Source organism: Ictidomys tridecemlineatus, chromosome 1 (genome assembly GCF_052094955.1).
Source record: "Ictidomys tridecemlineatus isolate mIctTri1 chromosome 1, mIctTri1.hap1, whole genome shotgun sequence".
Classification (NCBI taxonomy): domain Eukaryota; kingdom Metazoa; phylum Chordata; class Mammalia; order Rodentia; family Sciuridae; genus Ictidomys; species Ictidomys tridecemlineatus.
In genome coordinates this window covers 83,197,359-83,209,778 of record NC_135477.1, presented here as the reverse complement: position 1 = coordinate 83,209,778, position 12,420 = coordinate 83,197,359, and the positions used below count along the sequence as shown (strand labels likewise).

The 12,420-nt window shown below is 42.2% G+C and overlaps 1 protein-coding gene across 1 annotated transcript in view; it reads left to right on the top strand.

Moving 5' to 3' along the window:
* The first annotated feature begins 1,214 nt into the window (after nucleotides 1-1,214).
* The window catches only part of Sv2c (synaptic vesicle glycoprotein 2C), a 234,060-nt gene continuing 222,854 nt past the window's right edge, over nucleotides 1,215-12,420 (top strand). The window contains exon 1 of the mRNA XM_005328941.5: nucleotides 1,215-1,554. The gene's annotated coding sequence lies outside the window, so the exon portion shown is untranslated. The remainder of the gene's footprint in view (nucleotides 1,555-12,420) is intronic.

Genomic DNA, 12,420 nt, shown 5'->3' with positions numbered 1-12,420 from the left:
AAACATGGTTATCAATTTTTGTGTAGCTTTGGCTATCTTGCAGCTCCAAACATGGTGGCAAACTGCAGGCTTTCAAAGACCAACTAGGAAGTGTAGACTCAACAGGGCAGGAAGATCCTAATTGAGAGTCTGAGTGCCTGAACTGCAGAGAAGGAAAAGTGAGAGACTAAGAGATGTCTCCATTTTCTTCTTTCCACAGAATCCGGTAGGGTGGCACAATCCAAGCCAGAAAGCTCGGGTTACAGCCCCATACTGGGTTAACTACATCATCCCCACCAGCTTCTCTGGGCAGAAGCTCCAGTCCCAAGGAGCCCCATAGCTCTCCTTCTCCAGAACGTTTACATGCTTGTATTTATATCCACACAACCATCCATTCATCCATCCATTCAATCATCCATTACAAGGACGAAACACATTCGCTAGGAGACGATGTGTGTGAGTTCCACCCACTGCAGCCTACACTGGCGCCACGCTTTGTCTCACTTCGGGTCACCATTATAGGACTAATGATTGCGGGAAGGCACACGCCTGTGCTACGCTTCACACCACACTGAGTTCCTTGTGAGAGCGGAGCTGGCAGGGTCAAGGACCAGGGAATGCCTAGCTACACGCAGCCTTTGGGTGCGGGATTGGGGCGAGGCACCCGAGCAGACAGTGCCTTCCAGTGCTGTGGTGGGTGGGCGCGCCAGGCTGCGGTGTGTTCTTGCATGAATAAGTTTCAGTCATCTAACTCTATTCTCCTGGCTTTTTTTTTTTTTTTTTTTTTCAATACTGAGTGTGGCTGCCTAGCCTACCTGGTGTTCCTGCTGCGCCTCAAGTTTCTTCTTTGACTTGTATGCCGGCTGGGAAATGCGGGTGGGGAAAATGGGCAACCTACCCCGGTATGGTGACTTCCTGGAAGCCAAATCAAAGTTAACAAGTCAGTCACGCGCCCCAAAATAGGCGGCAGACTCTTTTTTCTGGTTTCTAGCCAGGTTCAGCAGTCAATATTTCCTTGCGTCTTGCAGGACCTGTCGGGGGGCGCCGCCAACTGCGTAACGCACAGTCACTCTGGGGTGACTAATTAGGGACTGTCGTCCCTTTTCTTTCCCTAGCTACAAACTCGGAACCTTGACTTCCTCCAAAGTACCCGCTACTTGGAGGTGGCCTTCCCATCACCACCCTGCTTCAGTCCCGCATCCCAGAGCCGTGCCCCCGCACTCCGACTTCCCTCAGCACGCCGACTCGTGCGCTGAGCCCTCCTCCTCCGCACACGGTGACTCCCTCCCTGCGCATCGCTTGTACTCTCTCCACGCCGCCGCCCGGCACTGCAGTACGGTGGGGCGGGGGAAGGCGGGCGAAGGAGGAGGAGAAGGACCGCAGCGTGCAAGCCCGGAGCCACTTTCCCGCCCCTCCTCTCGACTCTGACACGCTCGGAGGAGTCACCACTCCGTGCGCTGCAGGAGAGAGTAACAGACGGAGGCGGCCCCAGGAAGCGAGCCGGAGCAGCCCCCGCGAGGCGACGGCTGCAGAGCTGACACCACTCAGGACCGGGGGTCCCTGACAGCTAGAGCGGTGAGTGAGGGGTCTTTGGCAGCAGTGGCGAGACTTTATTCACTGCTGGATTTCCTTTTCGGACCAGAAGATCGGGCGTTGCAGCCTGGGGAACTTTTTGCAGCCTCCCAGAAGCTCAACTTTGCCCACCTGGCCCCAGGAAAACGGCTGCAGGTGCCTGGGGCTGCCGGGTGGGTGCCTTTGTTAGAGTGGGACCCTGTAAGTCGGGGTAAGGCGGATGGAGTGAGCCGTGGTTAACTGGGGTAGGTCAGGGATGCGGGCACACTTTTTTCCAGGATTCCCCGGGGATATGGGTGGGCAGCAGTTGGGATGCGGGGGCTGAATCTGCAGGGTTCTCTACGCTCATTTACATAGGTGCTTTCACCCGGAAGGGGTGGGGGGGTTGATTCAAAACAAGCATCCAAGAGCCGCCGGCTGGGTGCCCAACCTGTGCGCTCACCGCAGCCTTGGGCTTAACTTTTCAGCGGGGATCCCTCTGCAGACGTGAGGGTGGCGGGAGAGCAGTGGCCGCCGCAGTAGGCGCTGCGGGAGCCTGAAAGAAACACCGTGAATTTTCAAACTCTTCCACGTAAATTCCCGAAGCCTCGGTCCAGTGTCTGCACGAGCGCAGAAGAATGGAGAACAGGGAAACCCGCGGGGCTATGGCTCTTTGTGAGAGCCTGTAATTCCCTACACATCGCCTGCATTGGGCAAAAACCTATTGAGTGCTTACAGTGCATTGGGCACAGCGAAGTAGACCAATGAATGTGAAGTTCAGCAGGGAGAGGAGACCATCCCCGGTAAATAATACCCCACAGATAATTTCTGATGATAAGAAGGGAAGTGGAGGTGAGAAGCCAATATATTTGACACTATCTCTTGGTGGGCTTTCCCCCATCTGCCTGGGCTCTAGAACTGGGAATACTTTTCCCCAGTGTGTGGCAAGAACCGCCTCTGGCTGGGCCAGAAGGATCGTAGAATACGAGAATCAACTTGGTTTGGGGCAGCCGGCATCCCTCCGCAGATGCACAATACAGAGCTTCTCTGTGGGCGTGCGGGGACCTCAGTTGCCACGCGCGGGGGCGGAGGGGGTGGAGCTGAGTCACCCGGGTTGGAGGTACCGCCCGGACTGCCCGCGCTGGGGGCGCTCGCGTCACCCTCTACGTGTGCAAGTGATGCAAATGCCGACCCGCGAGGGGCGGGCTTGGGTGGAGGCCTGGGGAGGCGACGGAGTCTCCGTCTGGGAGCCGGCGCATGTGCGTCAAAGGCTCTCTGGTGATGGATGCCCTGCTGTGCCCTCGACGCGGACAGCCGCGATCCTCGGGGCCTCGCGCAGGAGCAGACTGCGGTGGGGGCGGCCAGTATCGTGGCGCGTGGAGGAAAACCCAGTAGAACCAGGGCTGCGGGCAGGCAGGCGGCGCCGCAGTGCGCCACAGTGCCAGGAAGGTGCCGCAGCGACCAAGCGCTCCCCAGGGGACGGAAGAGTTGGAGCATCTTTTAAGGCGCCACAACAGAGATCCCCTGATTACTCTCACAGACGTGTTTAGCTCCCTTCGAATTTAGCTGACTGACAGAGCGAAAAGTAGTTTCCGTTTAATTCTTATCCATAATCCTAGAGGAGACTGTCGCATTGAGCTGTTAAAACAAGAGTTCACTCCTTTTTCAATGGCAAGTTCTGAAAGGCCTCGTGCTCCTGGCCAGTTTCCTTGTGAACGCTTCGGGGTTGAGATTCCCGAGGTTCTGTAATGCCAATCCAGTCCTTCACCTGTCAAGGATTTTGGTAGGAGGACTACCCTCTAAGTGGGGTTTGAGAATCAATGCTATTGATACAGCATTCCCGGATAAAAAGAAATCCAACCTTTTGTTCGTTTGTTTAAAAGAAAGACCACTTTCTGGGAAGCCAATGACAAAGGCTTTTGCACTGGCAAATGAATGAGCCCAAATTTGAAAGTATGTGCGACAATAGCAACTAAGGAGGTGAGCTGAGGAAAAAAGGACGACCAGGAAGAAGTGGGGGTAGAAAAGCAGTTTTCAAGGAATGTGGAGAAAAAGAACCTTTTTCCCACTTTCCCAAATACTATGTTAAGTCACCTTTAGGCAAGTTATCCTGGGTTCTTCCACTACAGTTGAGAAGTGGGGGGGGGGGGAGGGCGGGAATAGTTCAACCAGGTCCTTATTTATCTTACAGAGTTGTGTTGAGGACAAAAATTTTTTTTTTCAGAAAACTTTGGAAATACAAATTCTCCACAAATGGAAAATATTATAAAATAAATTCCCTGCAAGGAAAAAGAAAACAATTTTATCTTTTAAAAAAATTCTCTAATTTCTAACTTCTCAGAATTTTGCCTTTAATGAAATTTGATCTTCAGTGTCAGCAAAGGCAGACAATAGACTTTTCCTCACACTCTAATATGAAATCCACCCTCAGCTGCTGTCTGGATGGGAAGCTCTGGATCATATTTGAGTGTTTTCAATGGTGTTGTGGAAAAATCAAATATATTTTTCATGGCCCACTGGATGATCTGGCTTATGAGCTTCTCTCATCTGAGCAAAAGATTAGCCTAAAAGCTTTTAGGTTTTTTTAAAAAAAATCTGCTCATTATTGCCCTATCATATCCCTGAAGTGTGGAAAATACTTAAGAGAACAGGATGCAGTTGAAGGAGATTACCGGAAAGGCATCATAATGTGCAAGAATCACATGATCACGAACAGCAGAAAATCCATTTCTTATAATTAGGAATATTAGCTCTTATTCCTAAGTAGATCTTTTGATAACATGTTTTGTGATTAAAAACATATGATTTGTCAAAATGCCTTCTTAAGCAGTTCACTATGTTTTATGTATTTATCATAGTAATCGGAGATTTCTGTGAATAGTGAAAGTGAAAACACCCTTTTTATTCCATGCAGCTATTTCCAGGAATAAACCTAAAATTCACAAGAATGTTGCTTGTTCTCTTTTGCTGAGATTTCTGTCTGAGGCAGGTTCACAAGATGCCTATCCTTGTCCACTTTAACACCAACTCCTCATTTAGATGAGGTCTGTTTGTAAGCCTAGGAGGCACAGCCCCCCTCCCCAGCTCTGTAGAGTTTTTGATACAATATTGCTGCATTATTTTGGGCTTTGCTTTGCTTTTTCACTCTGCACAATTGAGCAACCAGTGTAAAATATTGTAGTATATTAAATTAGGAGCTTCTTGATTCGAGATAGCTGAGAAGTTACTATTTAATTCTTGCTAGAAATAAATATTACTTATTTATTTATAATTTTTTATTTTATTTATTTTATGTGGTGCTGAGTATCAAATCCAGTGCCTTACACATGCTAGGCAAATGCTCTACCCTGAGTTACAGACCCAGCCCCTAAAAATATATCTTTATGGGATACAAAAGCACCAGGTAGTTTTACCACAAACCCTCTCTTGGTAGTAGTAGTTGCAAATGATAGCTTCCCCTGTTGGAAAGAGTTGAGACACCTGAAATAAATGTACTGGAGTAGACTTGATAGTTGGCCCTTTCTAGTTCTAATATTCTTTCACTGTAGTATATGGAAATGTTTTAGTCAACTTTTTCGCTGCTGTGACTAAAAGATGTTACCAGAACAACTGTAGAGAAGGAAGAGTTTATTTGAGTGTTCACAGTTTCAGAAGTGTAAGCCCATATACGGCTGGCTCCATTTCTAGGGCCTGGATGCCAGGCTGAACGTGGCTGAAGAGTGTGGCAGAGGGAAGCAGCTCATATCATGGTGATCAAGAAGCAGAGAGAGACTCCATTCTGCCAGATACAAATATATACCCAGAGCCATGCCCCAATTCCCACCTCCTCCAGCCATACCCTACCAGGTCAGATATCATGCAGTTCATCCCTATCAGGGGATTAAATCACTGATTAGGTTAAAACTCTTACAACCCAATCATTTCTCCTCTGAACCTTCCTGCACTGTCTCACACATGAGCTTTTTGGGGGACACCTTACATTGAAACCATAGTGGAGAATTATATGATTTCTAAAAATTTGAACTTTGCTTATAAATAGAATGGAAGAATATTTTTTATTAACTCATATTGAAATTTTACATGGAGCTATACTTTCCATTTTGCAGAGAAAATTGTCTGTTAGATTTTGTTATGCCTTTAAGAATATGGAGAGCCTAATTTCTAATTAAAACAATTTTCAAAACTCAATATTTTTATAAAATTCTAGAATTTGTGAATTAAAACATTTTAAAAGACCGACTTGAAAAATAATGATTTCAGCATAATATAAAGCAGATATATCTATTTACCATGTCATTTAAAAAGCTTATTGTTGACTACCTAATGTGCAACATGCTTATTATATCTCTTTCCAGTAGACAGTGTATAATATAAATGACTAAGACTGACACTATAATGATGGGCTTCTACCTTATGACAACCTTGAAGCCTCTGAAAATTCACAAGTATAGTGAGATTTATGACAAATCAGACCAAGTACTTTCCATATCATTTACTAGTATTTGAAAAATCCTATAATTAAAATCTTAGAATAGACAAATAAACCAGTGATTCTCAGTCATGTGTAACATACTTTTCTGGGGAGCATGTTTAAATGGACTTTTCTGAGCCCCATCCTAGACTTTCCAGTTAGTGGTTTCATACATGGGCCCAGGAGCTGCTGATTATCAAGCTCTACCAAGCAGGTTTGATGGTATCATTAGGGGACACACTTATAGACAGCACACTTTAACTTTCTAACCTAAGTTGTTCTGGTTAATATTTACTAAATATGTTCTGGAAGCCCTCAGAAGAATCATGCTCACTTCCAGAGCCTCCATTTGTATGATCAATCCCCAAGCTATTTACAGAGCAGCAGCCTTCAAATTCAGTCTTTTTTGCCACCTGTCTCAACCTGTCTCCAGTTTACCAACTCTTACATTTTTCAGATCTCAGTTTAGTTTTCCCTTTTTAGAGAAGTCTCTGAATCTCTGTTGTCAGGTTAAAATTCTCTCCCCTACAACAGTGTACTTTTCCTTATAAATAAGGTTATTGGAGGAAATACAGAACAGTCACGTAAAAGTAAATTTCAATAAACGAGACATTTTTTAGTATAAATATGTTCAAAACATTTCATGGGATATTGTCTTAGTCCCTTGAATTGCTGTAATGAGACTGAAATATACTGCTTATAATTCTAGAGGCTGGGAAGTCCAAGTTCAAAGTGCCAGCAGATACAGTGCCTGGTGAAGGCCTGTTCTTCACAGATGTCCTCATATGATGGAAGGAATAAGGCAGCTCCCTTCAACTTCTTTTAGAAGGGTATCAATTCCATTGGTGAGATGAAGCCCTCAAGCCTTAATCACTTCTTTTAAGGGCCCAACTTCTTAATACTATCATTTTAGGGATTAAGATTCCAACATATGAATTTGAGGGAAACACCAACATTCCACCACATTTATACTAAATCATTAATAGTTGTTTATGTGAAACTTTAATTTATCTGGGCATTCTGTATTTTTTATTGTTAAATCTGGCAACCTTGTTTATAAAACTCATTAATTTTACCATTTCCTTTTTTGAAAAAGGAGTGCGATTTTTTTCAATTAATGCTAGTGTCTCCCCTCTAAACTCCAGGAGGCCAAAGACAGGATTAGAGATGAGCTGGGTTTGTTTGTTTGTTTGTCTTGGTGTTTTCTCTCCAATGTCTCAAACAGTTCCTAGGGGATAGTAGGAGGTCAATAAGTATTGTCAAATGAATTAATGATCTATGAGAAAAAAATCGCGTAACCACGATCAAATTTCTCAACCTCTCAGATCCATCATTTTTTCACCTGTGGAAAAAAAGTCTTTTTAGATTCATTGATTAGGATTGTGTGTGAGGATTACATAAAGAAAAACATATAAAGTTTTATACTATGTTCCTTGTAGCTAAGCACTATAGTTTTAAAGGATGTCTTTTTATCTTCTTTCTATGTCATCTTGAAAAAAAAAGGATTCTTTTTTAGTATATGAAATCCTACTTCCTTTTCATTATAATGCAATCTCAGAGGCAGCCAAATATTTTCCTGAGATTCTGGAGGATTTAGCTATGCATTTATAAAAGTGTTGTTCTCAGGAGTGCCCTTCCCAGAATGATACCACCCAGGGCTAGCTTTGTGGGCCATCCACCTGTGCAGTCACTTAGAACCTTACATTTAGAAGGGTCCTGCACTTGGTTTAATGCTTTGCTATTACTTCTTCAAATTCTTTGAACACTGTGCCCCATGTTTTTATTTTTTGGTTTATTTGTTTGCACAGGGCCCTGCCAGTTATGTGCCTAGTTCTGGTAAACTGTGCATATTTATGTACAGATCATACATGCAGATATGCATGCATATTTCATCATCATGATGACCCAGGGCCTCTTGTTATTCAGAGAACTTATGATTTTATTTTCCTCAGACATATGGCTTATAATCAACTGAACCAAGTCATCAGACACCTTATCCAGTGTTCTTGCCCTTACCTCATGCCTGCCTTCTCCCAATTCCAACTATCCAGTGTGTCCAGAATTTTGGATGAGCGTAAGGAGCCTGTAAAAAACATCCTTGGGTTTCCTATTCCTAAGTGAAATCAGTGGATCTACTGTTCGCATCACAGCTCTTGGGATTGCTGAGCAAGTGGAACTAAAAGTTCTAGGTCTGCCTTTGTGGAAAACAGGGACAGCAGCACCTTGTTTTGTAGGTATTATCTCCTGCAATATTCAGGTCTCAGAATCTGCACATTCACGCAAAATAAATAGTGATCTTGTGAATATGTGTAAAATTTCCCTAAGAGAAATGCCTGTGTTATTTTGTTCTTGCTTGAAATTAACTCAGCAAAGTTTTGCAGCACAGTAGCCTCTGCAGCAGGGAACAGCCATGCATGCTGGCAGTAAGTAGAGAAGGTGACCCATTTTGTCATTTTGAGCTGTGACTAGCCTGTTTAAAAGTATCTTCATTTTAATATCACTTTTTAGTAGTTTTACTCATGCTGTTTTTTCCTTATTTTATTTCTGTGCTCATATACATTTGTGTTAAAGTGAAATTCTAATAATTCCATAGCATTATTCTCATGGATGCCCTCACACTGTGTTATTTTGAACACCTGACAGCATGCTCCAGTTAATGCACATTAAGCACATTATTGGCTGAATTGAACATGAGTAATTTAAGCATAAATATTATTTTTGAAATATCCAGTTAAATCTGCAGCCTGGGTTTCCTTTTGACCATATCAACATAGAGATTAGAAATACAGACTCACACCCTCCACGTTCACAATCCTTTCTCTGGTTCTTTTCCTACCCCATTGGTGTAATTTCAGCCAGCTTCACAGATTCTTTTTAAAGGAATCTTGGAATCATCAGGGATCACTCCTGGAGTCCTTGTGCTCTACCTTGGATTCCTGTAACAACAGAGGTATGATGTTGCTCAGCATGCCTCCCTCTGCCCAGAATGTCTTGGCTCCTGTGTGGTAGAATCTGTTGATGCTACTGTGAGATTTTAATGACCTTGGAGAGATTAGAGAATGTGTGAATGCATGGGGGCTGGTACAAAGATACTTTGAATGACACAGCATCCTCATGATTGTCCCCTCTGTCATAGGCCTATTGTCCTAGGACCATAGAAAGTGAGTCTTAATTGCTTTTCACTTGAGATGAGCTCTTTCCTAGGAGACTTCTTAGTCTCTCCCTTGTAGATATTCTCAGAGGTATCCGAGTCTTAAGGTGAGCCATTAGAATTCTGTACAGGATATTCATTATATCATTATTTGCTGTGGTGAAAATTGGAAAAAACCTAAATGTCCATCAGAAGCTGATCAGGTCAATTACAGTTCATATAAATAATGAAATACTGTGTAACCATGGAAATAAATGAGGTGAACCGACCTGCAGGGACATGGAAATGTCTTGAAAATATGTTATAATTTAGACTATAATAATTTATTGATCAGACTATATGACATGTCTCTATTACAAAGAATCCAGACTACATTATTCAAATGCCTGTTAACTTTTGGGAGTAGGACAGAGAGAAGATTCTTATACTTGTTACTTTAAATACTTCTGAGTTTCAACGGTAAACTCATATTACTTTTGCAAATAAGACACCATTCAATATGGTAACTATTAATTTCAAGATACCCTGTGATGCCACTCTCAAATATGTCTAAATATTAAATTTTTATTGGTTTAAAAGCAGTGTTTGCTTTTGTCATGGATACTTTTCCAGACAATCATGTAGATTAGACTACCTAAATTGTGAGAACATAAGTTATTCTGATACCTAATCAAATTATAGTCATGTACCAAAGTTTGCCAGTGAAGGCATGTATATCTGCTTTGGGGTCCCATATGATTATATCACCTAGTAACACCATATCTGGCCTAGTTTGTGTTAAGTACACACTGTGATGTTCCCACAATGATGAAATTGTCCAATGACGAACTTCTCAGAAGGGTTTACCCATTGTCAAGTGATACACAACTGTGTTTTTGTTTTGAATGGGGAAAATAAAAAGGAACACACCTAGAAACATTCAATATACTACCTTTCAAGGAAGACTGCTTCTTGTTGACTTAGGTTATTAGAGCTGAGAACCAACTCCCACTCTCCTACCCTTATCCTCAACCAATCATTTTGGGTCCAAGACCCTGTACTAATACTCTAAATGTTTTGTTTTAGGGACATTTTTGTTCTGTCATGACTATATTTTGATGGAGTTGGAAATTAGAGTCTTTTATAATTTTCTCTTTTCATGGACCTAGAATGTCTTTCCTACCACCTATCCTCTCTCTGCTCCCAACATACACACATTTATCTATGAAAAATGTGCTAATTATCCTTTAAAGTCTCTACTTAAAAATCTGGGGCCCTTCCCTCAGTCCTTCCCAGGCTCTGGCAGTTGGCTGTTGGAGAGCTGCTCATACCTCCTCCTCAAGGTTTATCAGTTTCCCTGCTAGACACTGAGGTTCCTAAACCTTGGGGGTAGAGGTCAAAGCATCAAGATTTTTATAGTTCCTAGTACCGGGGATAGGGGACTAAAACATTTAAAATTATTCTTAAACATTTTTTAATTGAAGTAAAAGATACAGAAAGAGTAGTGCATGTATTATAATAGTATAGCTGAATGATTTTCACAAACTGAACACATCTCTTTCAAAGGCACCCATCCATGGAACAGAAGAATATTCCTACTCCCAGATACCTTTGCATGCCCCTTCCATCAACTTCCACTATCCTGATTTCAATCCTCTGGAGGTGCCTAACAAGATCTGTCTCTCCTGCTCCAAATTCTCCTTTAGCACGTCCATTGTCTGAGAAGTTGATTGGAAGAGGCTTGGTATTGCCAGTGGACCTGAGAATAATAACACTATGCCCTGAATGTTGCCTCTGGGTGCCCCAAACTTCCAGTTCACATGGTTTAGGTAGAGGAAAAGAAAGCAGTCCCTAAGTGATTGGGTTTCAAAGCAACTTAGCTTACGACCTGATTCTGAGTTCCTTATGACAATTCTTTCATTTGATCTTTATGCTTTGTCCAGAATCTCACAGTGTTATTCTTAAACAGTTCTATAGACTCAGGCCTTACTCTTCTCTCCCTTCAAAGTTGAACCCATTGTACTGGGTCAGAAACCAATAAACTGACTTCCAACTTCATCAAATTCCTCTTCTGTCAGCTGGCTTCTGGGTCCAGTGTCTGGATAATAAGAGGTTCATTCCTCCCTCTCTACACCTCTACATGAAATGTTCTTAATTCTCATCACTAGATCAAGAAAACTTACCAGGGAACCCTGGGCTTCCATCAAATTATTTTTCCCCTCTGGACTTGCTTCTAATGTCTTCCTCTTTCACATTGCTCTTGTAAGAAAGAGTTTCTTTCTCTCTCTTTTTTTTAAGAGAGAGAGAGAGAGAGAGAGAGAGAGAGAGAGAGAGAGAGAGAGAGAGAGAGAGAGAGAGAGAGAGAGAGAGTTTTTATATTTATTTTTTAGTTTTCGGTGGACACAACATCTTTATTTTATTTTTATGTGGTGTTGAGGATCGAACCCAGCGCCCGGCGCATGCCAGGCGAACCCGCTATGCTTGAGCCACATCCCCAGCCCAATAAGAAACAGTTTCAAGAAACTTCTTGTATTTATTTTAAGAAGGCTCTTCATCATGTTGCTCATTATCCTATTCTTTGGGATCTATTTAAGAAATGGTTTTGAAGTTTCAGCACGATAAAAAAAAAAAAACCCTGATTCTCCTGAGTCCTGATTTTGTTTTATTAATTCAGTTTATCATAATATAATATTTAGCAGTAGAAAACAGATCAAAAGTTTGTAGTTGTGACAGTTTGCTGTATCTGTGTAACTAAAAGAATATCTCTACTACTTTAAAAAGTTCCCTGTATTCTTTTTCAGTTATTCTCACCTGTCCCAGAGAAACTGTCCTGATTTCAATCACCAGAGATAACTTTTGTTCATCTTGAAATTGATATAAGGGGAGTCAAATCACATATTCTTGTGTGTCCATTCTCTCTCATTCAACATTGTATTTTTGAAAAGATTTATTTTCACTCAATTAAAAAATGAGATTTACTCATTTTTTAATTGAGTGAAAATATTACAGTATATGAATTTACTGCAGTTTGTTTCTCTGTTGACATGTTGGTAGCCATTCGAGTGGTTTCCAGTTTGGGGCTATTATGAATAAAATTGCTATGAATATTCTTGTGTATGTTTTGCCCAAGAGGTAATCATGCATAAGTCCTGGGGATCAAGAAGTGAATATATCTTTGGGAAACCATTTTTCTGCCTTCCACACCATCTGTGTATTTTTTCTGGTGGATATCTGTTCAGATCTTTTGACAATTTTTAAATTGGGTTGTTTTATTTTTGTTAGATTTTGA